General features: G+C 37.5%; 1 non-coding gene across 1 annotated transcript; it reads left to right on the top strand.

The window, feature by feature from the left end:
• The first annotated feature begins 198 nt into the window (after positions 1 to 198).
• Positions 199 to 17,528, top strand: LOC101744489 (ionotropic receptor 75a). The gene is made up of 15 exons (XR_005245685.2): positions 199 to 337; positions 701 to 873; positions 1,338 to 1,581; positions 3,283 to 3,378; positions 3,626 to 3,705; positions 3,866 to 3,999; positions 4,400 to 4,457; positions 5,422 to 5,534; positions 5,913 to 6,121; positions 7,129 to 7,173; positions 7,623 to 7,807; positions 8,739 to 8,874; positions 9,724 to 9,886; positions 16,405 to 16,581; positions 17,474 to 17,528. It is a non-coding gene; the product is annotated as an ionotropic receptor 75a (transcript).
• Positions 17,529 to 20,037: the final 2,509 nt, after the last annotated feature.

Here is a 20,037-nt window from a genome sequence, read left to right as displayed (position 1 = left end):
ACGTGGCGTGATTGTTAGTAAATATTTATTTATTATTTATTGTTATTTAAATGTATAGATTACATTTACTAAATTCAAAGAGCATGAGAATTTTCACCGCGATGCTACTTTATATATTCAAGCTGTTATTTCCAAGCCATATAACAAACGATTGACATCTATAACATTGGTCTAGTTAAATTCTGCAGTGACAGCAAAATGGACGTGCATTTTTTTGCAATAATTTCTCTATTGTCGGCCGTTTCTGGGGCGAATATTATTTCAGAATTGATCGTGGACTATTTTAGTAATCAGAATATTAAGTCCGTTTGCCTTCTGAACTGTGCGAGTGAAATATGTAAGCACTTCAAAACAGAAAGATTTTATATTATCAATTTACCTTCTTCACATCAAACGTCCGCCTATTTCTGCAAACACCGCCTATTTCTGCCGTGAAGCAGTAATGCGTTTCGGTTTGAAGGGCGGGGCAGCCGTTGTAACTATACTGAGATCTTAGAACTTATATCTCAAGGTAGGTGGCGCATTTACGTTGTAGATGTCTACGGGTCTCGAATATATTAAGCGTATAATCTATGTCTATGGGCTCCAGTAACCACTTAGCACCAGGTGGGCTGTGAGCTCGTCCACACATCTAAACAATAAAAAAAAAACTTCCAACGGGTCTTGAAACGAATTATTAATCATGAACTTAATTTTCTAGGGGCAAAGAATTTGGGAAAAACACTAATGAATATGTCCATTGGCTTATCATTGCTTCATCTGACCAAGAAAACAGACTACAGTGCTTTAGATAAATGTTTGAAATACACTAGTTGGTCGCTTGGGATTGTTTTAGATGTTTCTTGTGAAGGAAATGATGATGTTCTTAATTATGTAAGTATATATTATGCCCAAATACAACAGACGTTGAGGTTGGCATCTCGAGTGTAGATTACTGGTGGTAGGACCTCTTACCTTGCTAATTTCTGTCGTGAGGCAGTAATGCGTTTCTGTTTGAAGGGCGGGGCAGCCGTTGTACGGTACTGAAACCTTAGAACTCATGTCTCAAGATGGGTGGCGCATTTACGTTGTAGATGCCTATGAGCTCCAGTAACCACTCCGGTCGGGCTGTGAGCTCGTCCATCCATCTAAGCAATACAAATAAAAAAAGATTACGGTATTTACAGCTAAGGCATCACTTTCAAAATCTACAACCTTGGGAATACCGAATCGATGGAAAATTTAGGCAAAAAAAATTAAATCATGTAGTTTCAGGAACTAACTACAAGTATCTGATAGTCGACTACTTATATCCGATGAAAAGTTCAAACATTAATTCACACACCATTTTTTTAAAGGCTTCAAACAACAGACATTTCGCCGCAAATAAAAAATGGCTAATCATTGAATGTAAAAGAGCTATTGATTACCCGAAACATGAAGCATTATATTTAAATAAAAATGAAACTATAATTGGGACTATTAATTACAATAATGCACTCAAGAATGGAACTGTGCTTGTGTCTGATGCTAGAATAATGAAGACCCTTGAAACCCTAAATTTGAGTATAGACGCCGATATCAAAATAGCTTTACAGAAAGGTAATAATGATACGACCATTTTCTTACAAAATTTAAACAATACATTTTGAAAATAATACGATGTGACTGAAAATCCAACGACGCGCTATGTTAATGATCTGAAAAGAATGCGCATTCGCAAACCCACTGTGTAAAGTCGAATGAGAGCGGAAGTTAACTTCCGTGTGTTGCTATACGGTTTTGCATGTTCATGAAAGGTATAAAAGCTAAAACTAAATATTCATGCAAAACTTCGTAAAAGCTAATCAATTTCCAAAAATATTCGAAATTGAGTTAATATGCGGAATCATTTGGTATCACCAAGTATTTTTCTCATAAATACTGTCAAAAGAGCGTAGTTTAGTTTTAGTTTTTTTTTTAGTTTATCTATATTTTGACTACTGTTAACAAAATTAATACATAATTTGATCTTACTTTAAAAGACAGATAACGTATCTGGTAAAAATTAAAAAATAAGTGTTGCAAAGATGATTAATATTAAAATAAATATCACATGTTATACCTTTAAAACACTCTCCTGTAAAATTAGTAAGTTTTGAGGTTATACAGTTTTAATGCGAGAAGACGATATGTCACTGGTTCAACTTCAGCTTTAGATGTAATTAGACCTTGTTGGCGTTTGCTGTGAACACCCTCTGAAATTAACTGTAAACTCTTCTCATCTTAACTTCTTTATGTAATCAAAAGATCTCTTCTTGCGACTTATTCTTTTACATTCACTTAACTTTGTATTCAATTTAGGAATATTTTTTATCTACAAATCATCGTGATCCAATGATTAATAAGATAAGCAAAAAAATGCAAAAATGTCGATATTCAAATCTCTTAGACAGAGGCCAGTCTTTTTAATGGATTTAAGCTCACGAATAACTTCCACGACAGAGAAATATCATCTATACTAATTTATAAATCTACAGTGGTTTTTACGGATGTTCCGTTATAACTACTGAACCATGCATCCGATTGACTGGAAACTTAGTATCTATGTAGAAAATACATGTACTTAATGGATAGGCTAATATTTATATGAGTGTTGGACTCCCTACACCAATTGCGGGGGCGTTAATGATGAGAATCTTTGTGGAGGTGAGAAATAATACTGTTAATTTTAAATGCCTAGCGAAGCGGACGGGTACAGCTAGTCGTCTAATAATAATTGAACCCGTCAAAACTATGAATTGCGTAATTTTATTGTGGTAATGCGATGTATGAGCCCGCAAGAGGAGGTGCCACCGTCTTACCGAGTTCTGCCGCGAATCAGTAGTGGGTTGTGGCTTGAAGGGTGTCAGACAACCGTAATATTATCATCATCATTAACTTCATCATCAGCCCACAGTTGTCAACTGCTGGACAAAGGTCTCAGCCAATCCACACCACTGAGCCCGGTCTTCGGATCTCCTCATCCTCTTCTTGCGGACCACCGTTTGTAAACCATCGAACCACCTAGCGAGGGGGCGTCCCACGTTACATAATATTATAACTATACATCTGACAATTAAACCTCATGTCTCTGGGCCAGTAACCACCTAATACCAGATGTCCATCCCATTGTAGACCTGTTAAAACGAAAACAAATGTACTTTTCATAATTACGATTCCTTCTTAAGATTCCAAATATTTAAAGGAAGACATGTATCATACGCGATTCTAGGAGACGCTTTCTATTTACAAGTAAATTTAATATAATGTTTGATGTTGAAGGTGCTGAAGATTTTGTTTTATACGACGTTTTCAATTATGGAAAAATTCAAGGTGGCAGTTTAATCGTCAAAGAAATTGGGACGTGGAACAGTGCAGGTGTTTAATAACATTATAACTAATAATACAACTATGATGATAATACTACAAAATAATGCACACTTACCTTACGTGTTTAAGGAATGAGAAGGATAAGGTTTTCTGTAAAGCCACCAAATATTGTTGTTTATATCATGACGTATACAAGTTGATTTTGATATTGTCCTTTGTGCGATTTGGGTTTATACCGGATTTCCTCTATTCAATGATAGATATCGCATACTCATCTGATTTTTTCATTGTGCAGGTGTTTTCTCAAGTTTAAATAAATTCAAATACTACGATCGTTGGGACTTTAATGAACTGGCGTTAAGAATGATTCTTGTTGTAAGTGCCAAAGAGCTTTTAACTTAAAGCTTCCGTATCAAAATCGATTGACATTAAACTACAATGACAGAAATTAATACCAGACCATAAATTCAGAGCAGACCATAGTTGCAAGCTCACAATCGGAATTTACTACAAAGAATCCCATTGCAATTTCCAGATTTCACCTCCACCTCGGAAATTTGATCCGAAATCTTTGAAATTACAAGACACTACGCCGACGCCAGGCGTAGTGTCCATCTTGAAGATATCTTCAATAGTTGTACACGAAATTGCCGAACTACATAACTTCAGGTAAATTGCCACTTTTTTTTTATGGCTTAAGTGGGTGTACGAGCTCACAGCCCACTTGGTGTTATGTGGTTACTGGAACCCATAGACATCTTACGACGGAAATGCGCCACCCACATTGAGATATAAGTTCTAAGGTCTCAGTATAGTTACAACGGCTGCCCCACCCTTCAAACCGAAACGCATTACTGGTTCACGGCAGAAATAAGCTGGGTGGTGGTACCTACCCGCACCGACTCACAAGAGCAGTAAAACGTCTCCGGGTTTCGCTTCAGATGGGACAGGAAGTGTCATACCTAACTGTTGAGTAGCTTACATTGCTGATTCTGCACCGATGCAAGACATTGCAATATTAATTTCGTGGATAGCCTGATGATGATGTCACGAAATTTTTGGTTTTCAGATTTAATTACACAATCACCGATCGATGGATAGGAACTTTTGAGAAGAACAGCAGTAGGGTATGTATCTTGAGATATTTAGCGTGTTTTTGACCTCGCTGCATCAGGTATATCTCTCGATCGTGGGATATTGTTTCGAAACAAAATAGTCACCATAATTAATTTTATTTGTAACTTGAATCTAAGAGTCTAAAGCAGTTTTAGCCGAACCTTTTAAAGACGTAATGGTAATAATATATCTGTCCCCCCCACCACTCCTTAGGAACGGTCCTGGAGAAGACTTTTCGTTAGATTTTGGAAGTTGAGGAACAGTAAAATTGAAGTGAAATTTAAACTCTATTATTTATTCCTAATCCTCAACTTTCATTGTTTTACCTCGACTAGTGATCCATTCACCACCTTCAGATACAGCAGACACAAATCGAAACTGAAACTCAGTGAAAAGTGGTTGGCGCTCTTGAAAGTCTGTTGAACCCACATTGCCTCTTACTTTATTTACATTATTTGAAGCGCATTAAGAAAAACGTAATTTCGTTGTATTCGCAATAAATTTTTAAATTTTTTAAATTTTTACTGGTGGTAGGACCTCTTGTGAGTCCGCGCGGGTGGGTACCACCACCCTGCCTATTTCTGCCGTGAAGCAGTAACGCGTTTCGGTTTGAAGGGTGGGGCAGCCGTTGTAACTATACTTGAGACCTTAGAACTTGTATCTCAAGGTGGGTGGCGCATTTACGTTGTGGATGTCTATGGGCTCCAGTAACCACTTAACACCAGGTGGGCTGTGAGCTCGTCCACCCATCTAAGCAATAAAAAAAAAAAAAAAAAATTAAGAGTATTAAAATTTTCACTAGTCACGATGGTACGCCAACAACATATTGGCACCTGAAATCTGAAAAGCAAAAACCAAAAATGCTTCCTATAGCTGTTGACTTATAGAGTTAGACTATATCCCCAACACACAATTAATTTCTAAAATTTCTCCGTACTCCCAGATCTCTACTAAAATTACTTCATCTGTTTTCAGGTTGTGGCGAATTCGCTTTATTTTAGAGAACAAGATATTTCACCTATAATTCGGTATTTGGCTTATCTAAGCGACAAATTGGAAGTAATTCATCCTCCTATTACTTCTATAGAGTAAGTAAAATTATTTGCTGTGAGCTTTCTCGAGCAACTGCTTAGAAACCACAATGTAAAGCATTAACATCACATATTAAGTATTTAAGCCGCAGAATATGCATATTTTAATATCTTAAATTGCGCATACCCGTGCGGGTTGAAACCCCGTCCTTGCTTACTTCTGTCATGCCTTACTGTTGTGTTTCTGTTTAATGCTTACATACCGTAAGGCAGGAGGCGACAGCCACATTGTGGTGTCTATAGGCATCATCAACAGTCTATCATCAAATAGAGGGTGAACCTTCTTGCCCATCTTAGCTCTTTTCTCTCCATCCTTGCTTTAAAAGCATCTTCTTTATTTTTTTAAATCTATTCAAAGTAATTTTGTATCTTAAGGACTAGATACTACTACCGCATCCCAACGAAAGGTCCAGGGAAATTGGAGAACCAGTTTTTAAGACCTTTAAGCAATGGGGCGTGGTTGTGCCTCATAGCGGTCTCTACACTTTGTGCAATATTATTAATGATGTCGGCTATTGTGGAGCAACGTCCATCAATGGTTCAGTATGCGGTATTTTCGGTTATAGCTTCAGTATGCCAGCAGTGTAAGTAATTTATTTAGCCTTTATTCATAAAAATATATTATTTAATGAGAATCATCATCTCATAAAACGAATAATTTATTTAATTGACGCATAATAAGAGTGTAAAGCGAATAATTAATTTTTCACCTCAGCAGCTCAACCATGCCGCGCTCAAATGCTCAAAACGCGATTTAAAAAAATTACGGGAATAAAAATTTCGCTGATACTGACAGCGTATACCGTAACGTGTTAAACATTATTTCAATCTATTCCTGTTCATTTCTATGTCTCCTAAGTTATATGTGTTCTCACTGCTGAGGTGAAAAGTTATGTGTGCTACACGAGAACAAAGTTTTTTGCATCTCGTGCTGTTGAGTCCCTCACTACGCTCAGGATTTTAACTTTGAATCAAGAATCCTTCGCTTGCTCGGGACTAAAATCAGCACTCAAAACAAAAATCTCTCTTTTTGCCCAAATAACTATTATTATTGCGTAGATGAGAGACCGAGCTCAAGGCCCGTCAGAGTTAAAGTGGTCACCGGAACCTTCAAACTTTCTCGGGTTCTACCAAAATTGAGGAAGTACCTCAACGAAATGTGCCGGTAAACATTTCGTGTAGTTTGTACCCTGCCTTATCTGATTTGATAATTCCACTCTGCATTTTCTTTCTTAAGCAACTCTTGAACGTAAGCCGTAATTACATAAATACGAATCAACTGTAGTCAAAATCTAACCTTTTTAACAGAGCAGTTCCTACATAGATAGTTGATTTTTCCCGCACTGTAAATAATACGTGGTAAATAAATTTCATTCATTAACGGCCGTTTGGCGTAGTGGTAAGTGACATGGTCACTACAAAAATCTTAAATTTATATCCGTTATCTGGTACCCGTAACACAAGTTCTTTGCGAACTTAGCACGGGACCAGTTAACGTGGCGTGATTGTTAGTAAATATTTATTTATTATTATTATTATTCCACTCCTATGTAGTTGTAGCTTCTATATGATTTCTAGGTTTTGTTTACAGTTTTTCAAGATACGGACGATGTTGAAGGTCGAAGAATCTCTGGAGGTAAGATTTGCTTCAATTCAAGTACAATTTAGTTTTGGAAGTCACTATAAATCGTCAAGTAACATTATGATGATGAATGATAAATGTTAAAATAAAGGATATTTTTTCAGCTACGTCGAGTAGATTAAGTATGTCCAAGGTTTTTATTTTTTTATTGCATAGATGGGTGGACGAGTTCACAGCCCACCTGGTGTTAAGTGGTTACCGGAGCCCCTAGGAATCTACAACGTAAATGCGCCACCCACCTTGAGATATGAGTTCTAAGGTCTCAGTATAGTTACAACGACTGCCCCACGCTTCAAACCGAAACGCATGACTGCTTCACAGCAGAAATAAGCAGGGTGGTGGTACCTACCTGTGCGGACTCACAACAGATCCTACCACTGGTATTTACTATACATACATACTATATATATACATACTATATATTTTCGATCATTAACTTACAGCTCGTAAACTAATTATCCTAGTCACCGGTATGTCCTGCGTGCTTGTCTACAACTTCTACACCAGTAGCGTAGTTAGCTGGCTCCTCAACGGGCCACCACCTTCCATAAATTCTCTGAGAGAACTATTGGAAAGCCCGCTTGAGCTTATTTACGAGGATGTCGGATACACTAAGTCTTGGCTACAGGTATTTATTGCAATATGTTTAACATCTTCGCTTCGGAACAGACTCATATCTTTCAGCTCATGTATTTTGAGCTGGTGTGGACGAAGAAAACTATGTCCCTCTTGCTAGTGCGGGCTGATTATTTCGGGTATTTGTACACAATATGTTTTCGCAAAGTTATAGCATTTTCTGCCCTAGTGCTGGTGGGTCGAGAAAGACCTGCCACGCGCTGGTGGAAACATCGTTGGGGGCGCATTTCGACCCACCAGATGAAAGTTTATGCCTTTACTTGCTGCAGTCAAGGTGGTAATGAATGTTCCCTGAGTGCTCTGAGGAATTGTTTGAGAACCATTTCATGATCTCGTTTTTGTCATCGCAACGTCCGCTACGGCAGCAGATTTCATCTATACTAACTAGGACCACTGCGTTCATCGACTGTTTCTGAGTTGTTTCCTGAGTGCTAAGACATATTCTTCTTCAAACGAAACTTCCAAAGTGTACTCGGCACTTTGGCTGTATCTTTTTACTGATTTTTTGTACTATGGTGGTGGTGGAGAATCCATAGAGGGACATCAGAACGTCGCTGCCTTATGATCGAAGTCTGTAGTTTCTTTGAACTGGAACGGATAAATACTTCACAGTGGAAATACGCAAGACGACGGTACCTACCTTCTACGAGCTCACACTATGACCTAGCTCCAGTAACTGTAGGCAGAGGCTTGGTTCTGCCCCTGGCATCCATGGGCGATGGTAACCACTCACCATCAGACCGTATGCTCGTCTATCTACAAGGGTAATAAAAAAATCTATCTTCAAACTAAAAATCCTCACTACAAACCAGTCCCTCTTTCTTAGATCAAGGTAAAACACCTCGAAACAAACTGTTGATGATGATGAAGATCTCTAATGATGAAGATCTTTGTTATTTTTTAATTATTTCATCTATTTTCAGAACCCAACGTATTATTACAACAAACGTAACGCCAAAATCGAAGACGAAATACGTCAGAAGAAAGTTTTCAACAAGAAAAAAGGGGCTCCGTTGCTGAAATCTGTTAAGGAAGGGATTGCTATGGTGAAAGCGGGAGGTGAACTTAACAGCAAATATATTGATTACGTAGAGCGGTACATTGAAAAGACCGTAGATAGGAGACGCATGAGAGGAGATGCACGTGACTAGGAGATGAATGGAAATGGTAGTGCAAGGTAGAGTGGAAGAGGTCGACCGAAGAAGACATGGATGGAGTGTGTGAATGACGATATAAGAGAGAGAGAGGAGTGAGTGTTGAGATGACGGCTGATAGAAGAGAATGGAATAGAAAAATGGAATAAGGTAGAGGCAAAGAAGAAGAAGAAGCGGTACATTGAAATACAAAAAACATAACAATAGTCACATCACCAGTAGTCGAAATTCGACAATAATTAATTGAATATATAAGTTTGAACATTATTGTAGTTCTATTATCAAAGACTATTATAATTCGCAGACTTTCCCAAGGCTACCCTATAGATAAATAATATTAAAGACAAACAATATTAATCTATTCTCAATTTGACCATGTAGACTTACTTACATAAACACTTTCCAATAGACTTTAAGATGACTTGAAGCTTTAACAAAAGCTTGACAATAAACAATGAGTGTTTAAATATATGTGTTGTGTCAAATACATGGTAGTGTGTGTATTGTTTTTTTTTATTGATTGAAATGTATGCCTAATTTATGCCTAATTTAAAAAAAAAGCATTTTGCACTCCTTCTCTATATAAACCATAAGTGTGGGAAATTTCATACTCCTCCTTCCGCGCAATTTTCGTAAAAAAGGGGCACAAAGTTTTTGCTTCACATATTAATATATAGAAATCAATATTGTTTAAGACTTTCACTATTGTAATTTTGGACTTTTTTTTATACGTCACAATCGATTTACTTTCCAGGGTACGCATACCACACAGAAGTGAACAGCGCCAACGATCTTATATCAAAGACTTTTACACAGACTGAGCTCTGTGAGTTAGGGTCTTTGCAGTCAATAGAAAGGACCAACGTTTATGCATGTGTACAGAAGCAAAGCCCTTACAAGAAGTTCTTCGATTGGAGGTACATTAGGCTTTGAAAAAAAAAAGTCAGGCTAATGGTAGATCAGGAAGTCAACCAACTCGACTTAAGCTTTGAAGTAAACGTCTTAATTTTTTGGTATGTGGTTACCGTGGCCCATCGACTTCAGTAAGCCCAGGTGCAGAGCCAAGCCACTCCCTACCGATAAGTACTCTCTACAAGCCTCGTTTGAAGAAGGACATATCGTAGTGCTCGGCAAAAACACCGTGGAGGCCGGATTACCTATAATTAGGATAATTTACCCTCGAACCAAAACAAATCGATTATTAATTTCCTTTTTGTTGCCTACTTATTGCTACTAGCCTCGAGGGGTTATCCTGGCTTTATCCGACGTATAGGCAAACTCTCAGCGCCCAGCCAAGAGACTTTACTAACATTAGCCCTATCAAGAGCATTGCTTTGCGGAATATACCGTAGGATCGGAATCGCTAATCGTTAAGACAGGCGCAAACTATATGCAATTTTATTAAGTCCCTATGGGCTTCTTATGCTTAGCTCACTTTTGAGAATCCTCGAGCTTAGTGTTTGTAAGATTCAAGTATTAAATGACTACGTTTACAAATACGTACTTAACAAATGTTCACGATTGACTTACAGGGTGAAGGAAAATAAATAAAATAAAATAAAAAGCCTGTATTTCCTTATCCTGAACTTACATTTGCAATGTGATATTTATTTGTTAGTGTTTAGTTAGTTATTAATGCTTATTGTCTAAATGTTAGTACGAGTTAATTTTTGTTATTGGATATGGACCCCTCCTCGGGTGAAGGCCTCCTCCAGTCCTTTCCACTGATCTCTGTCCTTGCCGATCGTTTGCCAGTCTTTTCCTATTATTTCGGTTATGTCGTCAGCCCATCGTCTTTTCGGTCTCCCTACCCTTCTTTTGCCAATTGGCCCTTTCCAGATTGTAGTGTTGACTGTCCACCTGGTGTCTGTGTATCTCAATACGTGACCTGCCCACTGCCATTTCAATTTTAGAGCTTGTGTGAGGGCATCTGTCATCTTTGTTTTCTGTCTTATTACTTTGCTCCTGACTTTTTGAATTTTTCTTATGTTTAGTATACTTCTCTCCATAGCTCTTTGTGTTGTTGTGATTCTTTGTTTTGCTCTTGTCGTGTATACCCAAGTTTGGCAGCCATACAGTAGACAAGGCAGTATACAGGTGTCTAATACAGTTTTCTTAAGGTTTATTGAGTAGTCTCCTTTTAAAATTTCTCTGAGTGACCAAAATTTTTTCCAGGCTATGTTTGTTCTTCTTTCAATTTCGTCTTCATTGTGCGTTTTTAAAAATGATATTTGTTTGCCTAGGTAGATGTAACTATAGACATATTCTATAGTTTTTCCTTTTACATTGATGGGTCGTTCTATGCTGTTTGTCATGATTTTGGTTTTTGTAGCATTCATCTCCAATCCTACTTGTGAGCTCGCTTGAACAAGAGAGCGGAGCATATCTTGTAATTCATTTGCTGTTTCAGACAGCATAACTATGTCGTCCGCAAATCTGAGATGGTTTAGATACCTGTTGTTTATTTTTATACCTCTATTTTTCCAGTCTGTGTTTCGAAATACATCTTCTAGAACCGCGATAAACAGCTTAGGTGACAGGGGGTCCCCCTGTCTGACTCCTCTTTCAATATTAATTGCATCACCTCTAGATTCTAGCTTCACATAACTTATGCTGTTGTTGTATATATATTTTATAATATTTATATATTTCGAATTTATGTTTAATTTCTTTAGTGATTTCCATATAGAGTTGTGGCTTATGCTGTCAAAGGCTTTGCTGTAGTCGATAAAACCTAGATAGAGTGGCTTATTAAACTCTTCGTATTTTTCTATAACTTGTTCTAGTGCCTGTATATGGTCTAGTGTACTAAACCCAGAACGAAATCCAGCTTGTTCTATTGGTTGTGCCTTTTCAATCTCTTGTGTTATGCGTTTAAGAATTATAGATGAGAAGATTTTGTATATATTTGCCAGTAAGCTAATTGGTCTATAGTTGTTGATATCGAGGGGGTTTCCTTTTTTATATAGTAATATGATGTCCGACGTGCACCATTGGATTGGTACGATTTCAGCTTCTAGTATGAGATTGAATAATTCTGTGAGAGGCTTAAGTAAAACTGGTGCGCCTATTTTCAGAGCTTCATTGGTTATTGCGTCGGGACCAGGACTTTTATCTGATTTTAGATGCTTCAGCTGGGCGTATATATCTTTTTCTTCTATAGGTCTAATTGTTTCCGTGTTATAACAGTTGTGTGAATCGTTGGCTTCCTTGATGGTTTTATTTTTGTTTTTGTATAATTCTTGGTAGAAAGAAGTTGCCTGCTGTACGATTTCTTGTCTTGTTGTAATTTCTTTATGTTGGCCTTCTAGTTTTTGTATCCAAGTTTTTCTTAAGTTCAATTCTTTAAATGCTCTCTTTGTGCTTCGGAATTCATTTAAATTTTCTGTTATTATTCTTTGCCTGTGCTTACTATAGTCTCTTTTAATCGCTTTGCTAGTTTCCTTATATAATTTGCTTAGTTCTTTCTTTGTATCAGCATCTTTATTCTTTCTTAGAGTTAATTCACTGCGTTTGTTAATTAAGGCTAGTGTTTCTTCGCTAAATATTTTGTGTCGTTTTTCTTTTTTTGTATTGTTTTTGCTAGTTAAACTTTTTGTTATAGCTTTTTCTAGCGCATCATAGTAAGATTGAACGTTTCTGGTATCTGCTAGTTTGGTATCGATGTTCGATTTGAGGCTGTCTATGTAGTATCTTGTTTCTTCTTCATTTTTTGGGATTTTTGGTGGTGGTTTAAAGCCTTTTCTATTTTTTTTCACTTGACTCAATAGAACTGTTGCTCTAAGTAGTCTATGGTCTGTTTGAAACTTTACGTTGTTGAGAACTTCATAATTTTGGACTATTTTTGGGACATTTGTCATGATGTAGTCGATTTCGTTTTTAACTTTTTCGTCTGGTGACTTCCAAGTCCATCTTCTGCTTGGTCTTTTTTTGAAATAAGTGTTGATTATTGCTAGTCTATATTCCAATGCATATTCTAGCAGTCTTTCGCCTCTTTCGTTTCTTTGGCCTAGCCCGTACTGTCCCATGACGAGTTTTTCTTCTTTTTTGGGTTGTCCTATTTTTGCATTGAAGTCTCCTAATATTATGATTTTCTCATTGGATAGTGTGTGAGCTTTTTTCAGATCATTGTAGAATTTTTGTATTTCTGTATCGTCTGATTTTTCCGTGGGTGCGTATGCCTGAATTATAGAAATGTCTAGTCCGCCAAAATTCATTTGAAGTAGCGCTACTCTCTCCGAAATGCCAGTGAAGTTAGTTATATTGTTTTTCCATGCCTTTTTTATTAAAAATCCGACTCCATACAATCCCTTTGTTTCTCCTATATAGCAGAAAACATAGTCTGAATACTCTTCTATGTGGCAGCCCATTTTTCTTGTTTCTGAGAGTCCTAGTATGTCGCATTTTATATCTTTCAATGCATTATTGAGTTCTAAGTATCGGTGTATTGATGACAGAGACCTGACATTATAAGTTCCAATTTTTATACAATTCTTAAAGTCTTTGTTCAGTTTAGTGGTTTTTTGTTTTTGTGGTTTTCCTGGAGGGTTGTGGTCGTACTCTTCCACGGGGACCAGCCGGCTTGGAAGATGTGTGTTTTGTATTAATGTACATTTTTCAGTTTGTTTGTTGTTTTCTGGCTGAGGCTGGTCGGTTCGTTGCTATATATTTGTGGTGTTGGCTTGTGTGTTTATTTTCTTGTTATTTTTGTTTGTTAGATAGTTTAGTATGCTCGGTTTTACTCCACCTTCGGAAAAGCTTGAAGACCTTTGGATTATGTGGGCAGCCAAGGTTTTGTTCTTTTTGTTTGCTTGAGATATCTGCTCGGCATGGTTGATTGTGTTATTCTCTGGAGATTCTGATAGATTTCTTTTATTGTTTTTCGGGTCTTTGGATGAATTATTTAGTAGAACAAGCTTGTCGTATTTAATAATGGCTTTATTACCCTTCTCTCTTTCTGCTATAACTTGCTCCTGTAGTTCTTTTCTTTTTTGCAAGACTGATTGAGGGTAGTCTTCTTTGATATAATACGGTGTTTCTTTTAAAGCTCCTTTGCCCTTTAAGATATCTATCTTCTTGCCAAGTGTTGTGAAAGTAATAACTATCGGTCGTGGCTTTTTAGTCCTCTTCCCTATTCTTCTGATCGCTTGTAAGTCTTTATGGTCTATTTGTATTGGGAAGTATTTATGTACAAAGTCTACTATAGTGTTTTCTAAATTTGAGTAGGATTTATCGTGTTCCTCCAATCCAAAGAAGACTAGATTACGTTGTCTTGATTGTCTCTCCATGTAGTATAATCTTTGCTCTTGATTTTCCACCCTCGACTTCAGGTTTTCATGTTTTTCTTCCAAATTTTTTAATTTCTCTTCTAGTATCTTATTTATATTTAATGTTACGTTCTCTGTCACTTCTTCCCCTTTTTTGTGTATAAGTTTTTTCTGTTCGTCGAGTTCTTTTTGAATAGAAAGAAGTGCGGTCATTACCTGCTCCATTGTCAATTTAAAGTATAGTTACTTTGTTTACCATGCAGGTAACCCCTATTGATGATCTTGGGAACTTGGTAGCAAGACAAAATTCATTAATGATCTTTTAATAGTGACCTCTTTTGCCAATTGACGGAACTTTTTTCGTGGGTCGATTTAGTTGAGTTTGACATAAACCGCTCTTCGTCGTCGTCTAATAGATGGCGTTAGTGTACGATGACTTCGGAATTTTTATTATATTTGTTTTTTATGTAGTTTTTTTTTTTTTTTTTTTTGTAGAATTTTCACTAAATTACTACATAGTTATTCTAGTCAATAATTAATTATTTCACAGCCACTAGCAGTTTTGCGATGTATAAAGTTGTATAAACTTCTTTATTTATACTGTTTTGTCTTTAAAAGTCACTGGGTAGGTACATAAACTTTACGAGCACAATTTTTTTTTTTTTTTTTTGCACTGCTGAGTACACTATTTTTGCTATTTTAATTTTGTCCTTAAATAATGCACACTCAAGTTCTTTTTGATATTATTTTCACTGTAACTTCACGCTTTTTTATATTTAAGTTCGTAAGAAAACACAGAGCCGATGTTGACATTTGCTCAGCCTCGGCGGGTAGCGAGTGTCAAAAAGCATTTTGCACTCCTTCTCTATATAAACCATAAGTGTGGGAAATTTCATACTCCTCCTTCCGCGCAATTTTCGTAAAAAAGGGGCACAAAGTTTTTGCTTCACATATTAATATATAGAAATCAATATTGTTTAAGACTTTCACTATTGTAATTTTGGACTTTTTTTTATACGTCACAATCGATTTACTTTCCAGGGTACGCATACCACACAGAAGTGAACAGCGCCAACGATCTTATATCAAAGACTTTTACACAGACTGAGCTCTGTGAGTTAGGGTCTTTGCAGTCAATAGAAAGGACCAACGTTTATGCATGTGTACAGAAGCAAAGCCCTTACAAGAAGTTCTTCGATTGGAGGTACATTAGGCTTTGAAAAAAAAAAGTCAGGCTAATGGTAGATCAGGAAGTCAACCAACTCGACTTAAGCTTTGAAGTAAACGTCTTAATTTTTTGGTATGTGGTTACCGTGGCCCATCGACTTCAGTAAGCCCAGGTGCAGAGCCAAGCCACTCCCTACCGATAAGTACTCTCTACAAGCCTCGTTTGAAGAAGGACATATCGTAGTGCTCGGCAAAAACACCGTGGAGGCCGGATTACCTATAATTAGGATAATTTACCCTCGAACCAAAACAAATCGATTATTAATTTCCTTTTTGTTGCCTACTTATTGCTACTAGCCTCGAGGGGTTATCCTGGCTTTATCCGACGTATAGGCAAACTCTCAGCGCCCAGCCAAGAGACTTTACTAACATTAGCCCTATCAAGAGCATTGCTTTGCGGAATATACCGTAGGATCGGAATCGCTAATCGTTAAGACAGGCGCAAACTATATGCAATTTTATTAAGTCCCTATGGGCTTCTTATGCTTAGCTCACTTTTGAGAATCCTCGAGCTTAGTGTTTGTAAGATTCAAGTATTAAATGACTACGTTTACAAATACGTACTTAACAAATGTTCACGATTGACTTACAGGGTGAAGGAAAATAACATCGTATAAAAAAAATCAAACCCGCAAAATTATTATTTGCGTAATTACTGGTGGTAGGACCTCTTGTGAGTCCGCACGGGTAGGTACCACCACCCTGCCTATTTCTGCCGTGAAGCAGTAATGCGTTTCGGTTTGAAGGGTGGGGCAGCCGTTGTAACTATACTGAGATCTTAGAACTTATATCTCAAGGCGGGTGGCGCATTTACGTTGTAGATGTCTATGGGCTCCAGTAACCAGTTAACACCAGGTCGGGCTGTGAGCTCGTCCACCCATCTAAGCAATAAAAAAAAACGCACGAACCATTTAAAGCATCTCTTATCTTGAATGTTTCAGCCTAATGAGACTACAAGAACGTGGCGTTATTGATTGTGTCACAAAGAGAATGGAATCGAAACACGTGACGTGCGCTGGAAGCTCTCCATGAGCCCTGGCCCTGGGAGGAGCTGCACCAGCTTTTATGCTGCTTGCTTTTGGATATATTTTGGCGACAAGCATCATGTTTGTGGAAAGGTAATTCAAAAATCATCTTTCCTGTCAAATTCGTTACAGATCATCTCTTGTCTGTGTGCTATTATGTATTAGTCTAAGTCCTGTGCTATCTGGCTGCTGATGATGGTATGCTGGCCGTGTAATCATCTATTAAAACCATAACTTCCTACATTTTATACGAGTACCCGCAATATGGTCGAATCGGACGATAATATTGCGCATAGTCGTAAATTGAGGCCATCAGCGCAAAAATAGCCTTTTTTTTCTTTTTTTTTCGGGTAGGGGGCCGAACCTCCTACGAGGTCCCCGCGCAAAAGGGGCGCGCGGGGTATGTGAGACTCAACGATCTGCATGGTGCTGTGAGCAGACCGCAGGCCCAAGGCTTTTAGGGCCCACCCACTAAACGACTCCCCTGCACTCTTACACCCGACGTCCGATCCCCTCCGAGGGCAAAACCCGGATGAGGTAGGGGGGTTACCGTGGTCAACACTACAACCAGACAGCGCAGCTCACCCCAAGGACGCCCAGCCGACGGAGCCCTCGAGGCGAATCGAAGGCTCTGAAACGTCGGCCGTCTCGGTACCTACGGCAGCCCGTGCGCAAAAGTAGCCTATTCCACATTTTTTTATAGTTAAGCTTATATGACGTATATTGGAATTTATTTAAAATGTAATAAATTTTTATGCAAAACCAGCCTATCCATAGTTTCACCCATAGATAACAGATAGCTTTGTAAACATTATTTCTGCGCGTATTGTTTTTTTGCCTACTCAAAATCAAATTCATGAAAATTCAAACCTTATTGCCTCCATACTAATAATTTTGGTAAGCTTAGGCCACTTTTGCGCTGACGGCCTCAATTCTGGTATAAAGTAGTATAAAGTAAGGTAAAGTAAGATTTACTTTGTTACAGAATCGTTTTCAAAATGAAGTACAGAAAAGAAAAAATATTGCAATTCAAAAAATAAATAAACTGAACGTATTAAAATTTTATTATTAACAATGCTTGCATTGTTAATAATAAAATTTTAATAATAAATAAAATAAAAATGCACGTCGACCGTATAAAAGTGCTTTTTTCAATCTCCACAAAGCCCGGACCCGCGCTAGGCCACAACGCTTGGCGGAGAGTCAATTTCTACAATACGAACGGAACGAATATCAGTTGCGTTGTGGTAATTGAGCGTGGACTGTATTCATTGTTTGAGATATTTATTGTACTTTTTTTTATTGCATAGATTGGTGGACGAGCTCACAGTCCACCTGGTGCTAAGTGGTTATTGGAGCCCATAGACATCTACAACGTAAATGCGCCACACACCTTGAGATACAGTTCTAAGTTCTCAGCATAGTCACAACGGCTGTCCCACCCTTCAAACCGAAACGCATTACTGCTTCACGGCAAAAATAAGCGGGGTGATGGTATCTACCCGTGCAGACTCACGAGAGGTCCTACCACCAGATTTTTATATGACAAAATAAAGACTTACTTAAATTGATGCGTTGCTCTTGGCGGCCAGATTTGAAAGAGGGTTGGTGATATGGCGGACGTCGCTTACTGATTTTTACGTTCAGTAACTGAACAATGTACAACGGAGAGAAATAATCCAAGAACAAATTTACTGACTCACATTGAGAGATGTGCAGTAATAAATAAATAAATATTTACTAAAAATCCCGGCCACGTTAACTGGTCCCGTGGTAAGTTCGTAAAAAACTTGTGTTACAGGTACCAGATAACGGAAATAAATGTAATATTTTTATTATACACATACATATATTTAATATACATCCATAACCCTGGAAAATACATTTTTATATTTATCATACAAACACCCTCCCTTGGCGGGATTCGAACCCGCGACCCCATGGGTGTAGTGACCATGTCACTTACCACTACACCAGACGGCCGTCTCGGCAGTATCGGATGAATCTGTCTTACAATCGAAATTTTCGGAATTTTCACTTTTTTGCAGAAATTTTATCCAAATACACTAATTAATCTATGAATGAAAAATATTTTTATTGGTTTTGTTAAAACTATAATTACAATTTTTGTTGAAGAAGAAATGCGGTTGTCACATGAAAAGATGACTTTTGCTAAGCAGATGTGTGTTAAGCAGATAGCAGATGCGTTAGAAAAATACGCAGCACTTCCAACTCTTATTGTAGATTAATTGAGTAGTTTTTAGATACACTTAAAAAGTATATAATGTGTACATGTGGTTAAGATATCTAAATGGATTTTAGGGGCATTTTCATCGAAACAGCCAATTAGCAAGTACTTTGTTATAAGAGGGACAGAAATATAAGCCGATGATAGTTAAGAGCTAAATTGAAGTTTCTTAGATCTAGGCTTAAGAGGTTTGGATAGCCAGCCACATTCACAACTAATCTAAGGTCACATAGTTATAATCAAAAACTTAGATAGTTTCGAAGCAACTGGGTTATAAACTAAGGTTCTGAAATAAATTAAGATAAAATTTATAAAACTGAACATACTAGTGCAGTAACTTTCCGGTGTGTTTAGTGTGAGCTTAGTGCTAGCTTAGAGCTTTAGTGTGAGCTTTTTAACGTTCTCGATAGCGTAAAAGTTATCTCAAATTTGTATGTAGTTGGAACTTGAGACTTGTTGGAACTCAAAAAAATTGAGTTAACTTTTACGCTATCGAAAACGTTAAAAAACTCTCACTAAGCACACTGATGTGATAACAACCTCTATGAAATAACTAACTTTACTGCACTGACTTCCTTTGTTTTACTGAAGGCCGTAGCACCTATTGTTCTTTGTGCGCAAAAAATATAAAAAAAATCATTACATAAACCTTTTTATTTATTTATAAATTTATGTTTTCCTTGTTCACTATCTACTCGTACGTAAAGTTGATGGTGGTAACTTGTTTGGTTTTTGTTTACCTATTATTAGTATATTATATGTATGTTTTGAGCTGTTAGTTACCCAAATAAATAGATAAAAATCTTGATGGTGCACTGAAGTAATTGAAATAAATATTAGATCTAATGAATTACTACTTTTATTTACCTATGTGCGCGAGTAGGTGACAAACACCATTCTCTCGATTTCTGCCCCGAAATAATCGTGCTTGATGTATTTAAGAGTGAAACAGCAAAAATTTATTGGTGGTAGGACCTCTTGTGAGTCCGCACGAGCAGGTACCACCGCTCTGCCTATTCCTGCCGTGAACCAGTACGTTTTGGTTTGAAGGGTGGGGCAGCCGTTGCAACTATACTTGAGACCTTAGAACTTATATCTCGAGGTGGGTGGCGCATTTACGTTGTAGATGTCTATGAGCTCCATTAACCACTTAACACCGGGTGGGCTGTGAGCTCGGCCACCCATCAAAGCAATAAATAAAAAACAGCTCACAACTGATACTTCCAAGATTGGCTTACCCTTTTCTTATTGCTTAGATGGGTAGACGAGCTCACGACCCACTTGGTGTTAAGTGGATATCG

The sequence above is a fragment of the Bombyx mori genome, chromosome 17, assembly GCF_030269925.1.
Source record: "Bombyx mori chromosome 17, ASM3026992v2".
In the NCBI taxonomy this organism is placed as follows: Eukaryota; Metazoa; Arthropoda; class Insecta; order Lepidoptera; family Bombycidae; genus Bombyx; species Bombyx mori.
This window is presented reverse-complemented; position numbering and strand designations above follow the sequence as displayed.